Below are 7,874 nucleotides of genomic sequence, written 5' to 3' on the forward strand. Positions count from 1 at the left end.
TTCTGCCGAATTGTTTGGATTGTAACATTGATGATTTTCTTTTTGTGGATTCCAAATTTTATTTGATGTCACACTGGATATTTTCTTTTAGTGTGATCTCCAGAAGTTGTTGGGATGTGCACACTAAGATTTTTTTTTTAGTGTCTCCAAAGTGTTTGGTGTACACTAGATTTTTTTAGTAAATCTCCAAATTTTATTTGATGTCACACCTGGAATTTTCTTTTAGTGGATCTCCAAAAGTTGTTTGGATGTCACACTAATCTTCTTTCTCAATTGCACTTTTGAATGTGTCCATAGATGTTTTGATGTTTTTTGAATTTTTTAATATTTACTTTGGGGATCTCGGCACGCGATGCGATGTCATGACTTTTTCGTTTATTGGGGGGTGGAAGTTAGTGTTAGAGGGGAGGGGTGGCGGGCCGCGAGTCTTTACAGACATTATAAGATTCATCAGGTTCAATCATTCTGCAACTTTTGCTTGAGTCCTAGATTTCCGGTCCTTCTGTCCTGTTGCTTTTGTACTGCGGACTTGTGTGAAGGGTTGTTGATTTGTCTTTGTCTGCTGTTCTAGGAATTTATATTCCTCTGCCCTCTGCTTCTGCCGTTTGGCGGCTGATGAAGGGGTAGATGCCGGTGACCAACATTTGGGTTTCGTATATAGGGTCGATGGCGAATCATCTGTCAGAGCTTTGTGCCATAACATGCTCTGATGACATATCCTCTTGTTCGGCATAGGCTTTTTTAATAATTTTGGGATGATTTTCTCTCGTCATTTGCTTGTGCTTTGGCTGGCAATTGTTGAAGAAAAATTCCTTCGATCTCGCTTTCTGCATTTACGGGTTGTTGGGTTTGCCAGGTTTTGATTGATTGATGTATCCGCATAGGTAGTATTTCTCCCTTAACACTGAGAAACCTCCTAAATCTAGAATCACTGAGTTCATCAGATCGTAGAAGCTAGGAATTTGAACAGCTTTGTCCTTATAATAGCTCTTTGTATTTACATCTTGTAATGTACTCCATAAGATGTACATCAAGCTAAGGCCTTCTCTCAAGGAAGGGCCTCATTTGTAATCGACTGCAATACTAGTGGATTCATTCAAACTGGGCTAGGCCCCGTGGTTTTTCCCCCTTTTTACAGGGGTTTTCCACGTAAAAATCTTGGTGTCTCATAAATGCTAGACCCTCTCTCCTTATCTGCTTGCGTGCCAGATCTTCGTACAATGCTAAGACGTTAAATATAATATTTCTCTACTGCCGCGAATACTCCTGGACGCAACAATTATAATTATAAATTGTCAATGATTAACTATAATTAATCAAACAAATATAATTGATAATTAAATAATAATTAAATATAATTAATACTAATTATAATGAATCCTTCTCTCTGTTTCGACGGATTTACTGGATTTGGCGGAAGACGCTCGCGGAAGGGAGAAATTACCTTCACAGTGAGCAAGCTCCTGTTGTTGCTTCCGATTTAATAGGAAGGGAAGTTGTCTGAGGAGCGAAGTCGACCAGCAAAGGGGCCGGAGAAGCACGCGAGAGGGAAAAAGTTACTTGGTAGCCAGCGAACTCGACTTGTTGCTTCCGATCAAACTTAACTTCCGATCCGGCAGGAATGGAAAGTCGTCTTAAGGGCGAAGTTGAAGCAGCACACGACAGGGAGAAAGTACCGCGAGCTCCCGTTCTTGCTTCCAATCGAAAGAGTCGTAACTTCCGATCTGTGTTTGTTATTGGATATAAATTATTTTAGTACCTTCCAAGTGTTGAGGACAAATTTTTGGGAAAGTTTATTTATTTATTCATTTTATACCGATGTAGAAGATTTAGATCTTTGATGATTTCTGACATTGTTCTTTCTCATCTTTGGTATTTTGTAATATGATTTTGTGGGCGTGATTGAGATTTTGTCATCTTTGTTTCTGATTTTGTTTTTTCTGCAGTGCAAGTTTTGAACAGTTTTGTGGTTTTTATTCATTATATAAGATTTCTTGCGAAGTTCAGGTTTGGCTTTGTTGAGAATATAGGCGGCGGTAGAGTTTGTAAATTCGCGTCCGAGCGTTGTACGAGTATTCAGCACACAAACAGAAAAGAGAATACGAACACCATAATTTTTACGTGGAAAACCCAAAAAGGGAAAAAAACATGGGGCCACGCCCAGCTGAAAAGTTCCACTAGTGTTTTTATAAATTACAAGAAACTGATTCATCTCACAAATCGGGACGATCAGATTACAACTTGAAGCAAATTTACAAAATTTTGCAGAATCCTGTCGTTTCCCAAAAATCCGGCAGAGTTCCGGTGTATTTAGGCGATGGGAAGAGCTCTGGCGGTAGTCGAGAAGGAGAGGATTCTCCTTTTCCCTTTTCTCCTCTTCTTCTCTTCTTCTCTTCACTTGAGTCTCCTTTGTGTAGAATGAGGGCACTATTTATAGTTTTTCTGGAGTGGCATGACTTGTAAATAGGTGTGAGATCAAGGGCGAATAGAGAGTGGTTTGAATGGACGGCCGATATTGAACCCTTCGATCGTGCACCGTTCATTGGACATTTGGAGGCCTTAATGATGTCGGAATTCGGCGATCTTGGGCTCGTTGGATTCGTCTCGTCGAGCCGCTCGATTCGAGTTTAAGCTCGTTAAAATCGGAGACCGTTTGGTAACTCAAATTGCGGTTTGAACCCTCCAACAGCGCTTCAGGTCCTTGATTTGGACTCATTTGGGCTCGGATTGGGTCGAATTTGGTGTCGTTGGGTTCGTATTTCCGAGATGCTTAGATTGACTATAGGCTCGCTGAAATCGGAGTTTGAATGCTCTTGATTTTAATTTTTGAAGTTTCCGGTTAGATTTTGCCTCGAGATTCGTGCTTGATCAAGATACTTTTTTGAGGATACATCAGGCTTATTTAAATTAATCATTTGGTGACAGTTTTTATTGCTGATTTTGAATCTTAAGTGATGAAATTTTTGCCTGATTAGATTTGAGCCATAAATTTTATTCTTTGGTGCTTTCTTTTTTTATAAATTTAATCAATATTTTGGTATGAAAAAGAACAGACCTTAAGATGTCTTACATGATCTAGCATCTTATTGTAGGATTCCATGAGCACAATTTTGATCATTAGATATCTAACTGCATGTGTGAAGGGTAACAAGAACATGGAATAGCTATATCTATCTCTTTTTTAGAGTAAGTGACAAATCGATTGTACAGTAATGGAAGATGGAAAAGCATATCCAGTTATACCTCAACAAACATTAGCTTGAACAGAAAATATATCATTTAGTGTTTAGTGAATAGAATTAGACATTACTAGAGACAAACAAAGCATCATTAACATTTCATAAGATTATAAAAAGTATGTTCAATAAAAAGATTTTGAAAAAAAAAAAACATAACAAATATGAACTTGTGCATAAATTGCTTGTATTGTTATATACTCAGTTCCTCTACTGAATTGTTGCCATAAATACTTGCATTGAACTGATGAGAACAATATATATTCTAAGGCTTCGTTTGAAATGGCTTTCTTATTGTTTCTTAAACCAGCTTTTCATGCTTTTCGAAGCAGTAAGAAAGCCGTCCCAAACGAAGCCTAAATCAACCTATTTTTGCACAAGTCCATTTGCTGCTAGATTTATACTCATTTTTGGAATTCTTGGTTTAGAAAATTAAGGTGAATTACTAGACTTCTTCTGAATATTATCCTTTCCTTTCCGAATCCTTGGCATGAAATTATTGCCATGACTGAATACGTGTGATAACATAAAAGAATTTATAAAACAATGAAAGCAAGGCAAAACAAGAAAACAAAGAAGGCATGCCACAGCATTATGAAGTACAATAAACATTGCAAATACATATCCTTCATATGGATCAAATTATTTTAAGAAGCAGTAAGAAAGCTGTCTCAAATAAAACCTAAGGCTTCATTTAGGATGACTTTTTTATTATGTTCTATAGCAGTTTTTTAGTACTAATTTTTTTTTACTAAAAAGTTGCTTTAGAAAGCATTAAGAAAGCCGCTGCAAACAAAGCCTATGTTAGGTTTCTTAATTGTTTTAAATTTTCAAATTGAAAGATGAAAACACCAAAGCAACAAAAAAATGCAACCCTCGTCGATATTATTCCAAATGATAATTTCTCAAAATTATTTAACTAAGAAAAAAATATAAATTGTTCCCTTTTTATAATTGTAACACCACCACCAATAAAATAGATAGCAGCCTCTATATCATATCTATGAAACAAAAATAACTTTTGGGTAAAACAATAAAATGAAATATTAACTACTTAAAATTACAAATAAATAAAATAATTAATAATTACCTACTAATAAGATATTCATTATAGTCTCTATTTATTATCTTTGGAAGAAGCATTGAGAAGGAATAATATTGCTTGCAAATATTTGTATGTACTGACATTTCTCTTCGCAAAAGGATTAAGGTAAAGGCAACAAGTCAATGGCAAATAGGTGTTGACTTTTTTCCCTTGTTGCTAGTCGAATCACACTTCTTTAATAGAGGTAGGAAGTGACAAAATTTTTATAACTTGGATTTTTGCTATTTCCACCTACAAATCTTTTTCAGATATCTAATGACCCAAAAAATGCTTGTTGAGATCATGAGCTGACATTTTTCTTAATTCAGAATTTGATTCTTCACTTCTCTTCAAAATAATAACTTTTTTTTTTTAGAAGATGCACTAAGCAATATTATTAATCAAGAAAAAAATAAAGAGTTCTAAAATATAGCTAAGTGCTCAAAATAAGAATCAAATATAGTACTAAATGCAAAAATTCATCCATGAAAATTTCAATGCCTTATTCAATCAAGTCTGAAAAAATAGACATCATGCATCTTTGAAGTATTGCGGGGCATTACAAAGTCCAAAAGAAATTCTACAAAAAGCAAACATAATATAAGGGATAGTAAATGTGGTTTTATCTTGAATCTATGGTGCTATAGGAATTTTATGATAACCTGAGTATCCATCTAATAAATAATAGAATGGGTGTCTTGCCAATCTATCAAGAATATGGCCAATAAATGGCAAAGAGAAATAATCTTTTTCAATGGCTTTATTCAATATCTTATAGTCAATATAAATTCTCCAACATGTGATCGTTCTACTTGGTATCATTTCATTTTTTTTTTCATTATTCACAACAATTAAACCTCCCTTCTTAGGCACATGGTGAATGGGGCTAACCCAAGCACTATCAGAAATATGATTGATAATACATGTACTGAGTCATTTGAGTAGCTCTTTTTTAACTACTTCCTTGATGGCAAGGTTCATACTTCTTTAAGGATCAGGTTTTGATTGGGAATCTTCTTCCATCAAAATTTGTGCATGCATAATGATGAACTACACCATGAATATCAGCAATCCTCCAACCAAATGCCTTCTTATAAGTCTTCGGAACCCTTATCAACTCACCCTCTTGACATTCTTCCAAATCAGTAGAGATTATGATGAGTAAGGTTGATCCATCGCCTGAAAAATATATACTTCAAATAGACTTGCAAAGCTTTCAATTCTAAGGTTGGTGCTTCTTATGTCAAATGTCTTGAGAATTTTCTTAAGGAAGACACATCTAATGTCTCATACCTCTCCTTAAAAACTCTAGGGGCATCATTTAATAAAAAATGGCATATCTCTCCTAAACTCTCCTATGTTATCCTCAATTAAAGAATTCTCTAATGAATAATCAGACAACATTTCTTCCATTATATCCCCTACACCACTCTCCACCAAATTAAGTCTATAACATTGATCCTCACTAGGGTCTTTGAGGAACTCCGCAAATTTCAAGACATTAAAAGTCACTTCTCAGTCTTGTACATGCATTGTCAACTCCCCCTTTTAAACATCTATCATTGCCCTTCCCATGGCTAGAAAATATCTAACTAAAGTGATTTGTATATCTCTATATTCTCTCATATCTAATACAATGAAACCAATTGGAAAAATAAACTAGTCAACTTTTACCAATACATTCTCAATCACCCCCTAAAGTAAGTAAATAATATATCTACCAACTAAAGGGTAATAGTTGTGGGGTGTACCTCTTCTAATTCAAGTCTCTTAAAATACAAAAGAGAATAAGATTGATGCATACTTTTAAATCACACATTATTCTACCACAGAATTTATCCCCTATAGTACAAAGAATGGTAAAGTTACCAAGGTTCCTTAATTTTTTAGGAAGTTTTTTTATGCAATGATACAATATTCTTTAGTGAGAACAATAGTTTCAAAATTAGTGAACTTCTTTTTCTTACTAAGGATGTCCTGAAAAAACATGACATAATTAGGCATTTGTTTCAAGAGCTTCAACAAAGGGAATATTGATAGTCAATTTTTTGAACACTTTTAAAAATCTTGAGAATTGCATGTTTATATTTTTGCTTCAAAAGTATTTTTCTAATTTGTGATGGTGATCTTTCTACAACCTTCCTTGTATATTTTTCTAATTCTTCATCTAACATGGGTTTCTCTACAGATTGGATGGATTCTAGTAATGTTTCCTCAAGCTTATTTTATTTACTTATCTTTTTCCCTAACTACCTTCTTTAAGACCGTACCATTTCTCAAATGGATTGCTTTACACTTATCTTTACATTTGTCCTTAGGATTAACCTCAGTATTACTAGGAAGGGTACCTTGAGGTCTGGTGTTCAGATAGCTACCTATCCTAATTATTTTTCTATATTTCTAATGAAAACTACTTGTCTTTGAAGTTGAGTCCCCATTTGTAATACTAAGTCTTATAATGATGCTTTCTTATCATTATATTGATTATTATCATTAAAATTAACCTGGAGGATAGTTTGGCCTAGGGTTTTGAAAACTGGGTTGAGATAAGTTCCAATTCCCTACATTTTTTTTCTTGTTATTCCAGTTGTTACCCCAATTTTGATTATTATTTTATTAAAAATTCAGGCAATTTTTCCAACTAGGTTTATAAGTGACGGAATAAGGATTATTTTGTCTATTATTACTCAAATTCAATAATTCTATACCTAATGAACTAGGGTCATTATAGGGTCCATAAAGACTTTCATCTACAAGAATATGTGCTCCTTGAGTTGACACTCCTAGATTGCTTAGCTTTCTAGAAATGACAACTACTTGAGATATTAAGATAAGTAATGCATTAGACTCACACATACTTGCAACCTTCTTGGATGTACTCTATTAGAAGGCTAAGCATAGCCTTCTTCAAAGAATTTTGACATTAAGGATCCTCCAATGGCAACATTTATGATTGACTTGTGATGCCCCATAATCCAATTTGAAAGAATTATTCTGTTATCTTTTAAAATACAACAACCAGTGCTATTTAATTTTTTTTAATATAAATATCAACATAAATAAGACTATTGATAAAAATACCAATATATACATCTGTATTCATTTTTCAAAATCATATACACTACTTATGATCTATACAATCATATCACAACTATTTATCTTGAGTAAAAAAGAATAATTAAAATAATAAGAACCAGAACTTGAAGGATCCCAGTTGATCTCACACATACCTCTCCCTTGTCTTGATATGAAATTATTTAAACCCATATAATGAGCTCAAGAGTCTAACTAGTAACCAAATTCTACAACTAAACTCAAAGCACGACAAATGAGCAATATGCATGACAGTAGTTAAATCATAATAGTAATATTTATATAAACATGAATATTGCAAAAGTAGTAAAACCCACATATAGTAACAATAAATGTTGTAAATGATAAAATAATATGATAAAAAGCTAGTACAATAGTAAAGTGGAGAAATCAGTAAATAAGTATGGATGTCAAATTAATAAAGCAGTTTACAAATTACTACTATTAATCCATAAAGAAAT

This window comes from Dendrobium catenatum, unplaced genomic scaffold (assembly GCF_001605985.2).
Source record: "Dendrobium catenatum unplaced genomic scaffold, ASM160598v2 fragScaff_scaffold_1125, whole genome shotgun sequence".
Lineage (NCBI taxonomy): Eukaryota > Viridiplantae > Streptophyta > Magnoliopsida > Asparagales > Orchidaceae > Dendrobium > Dendrobium catenatum.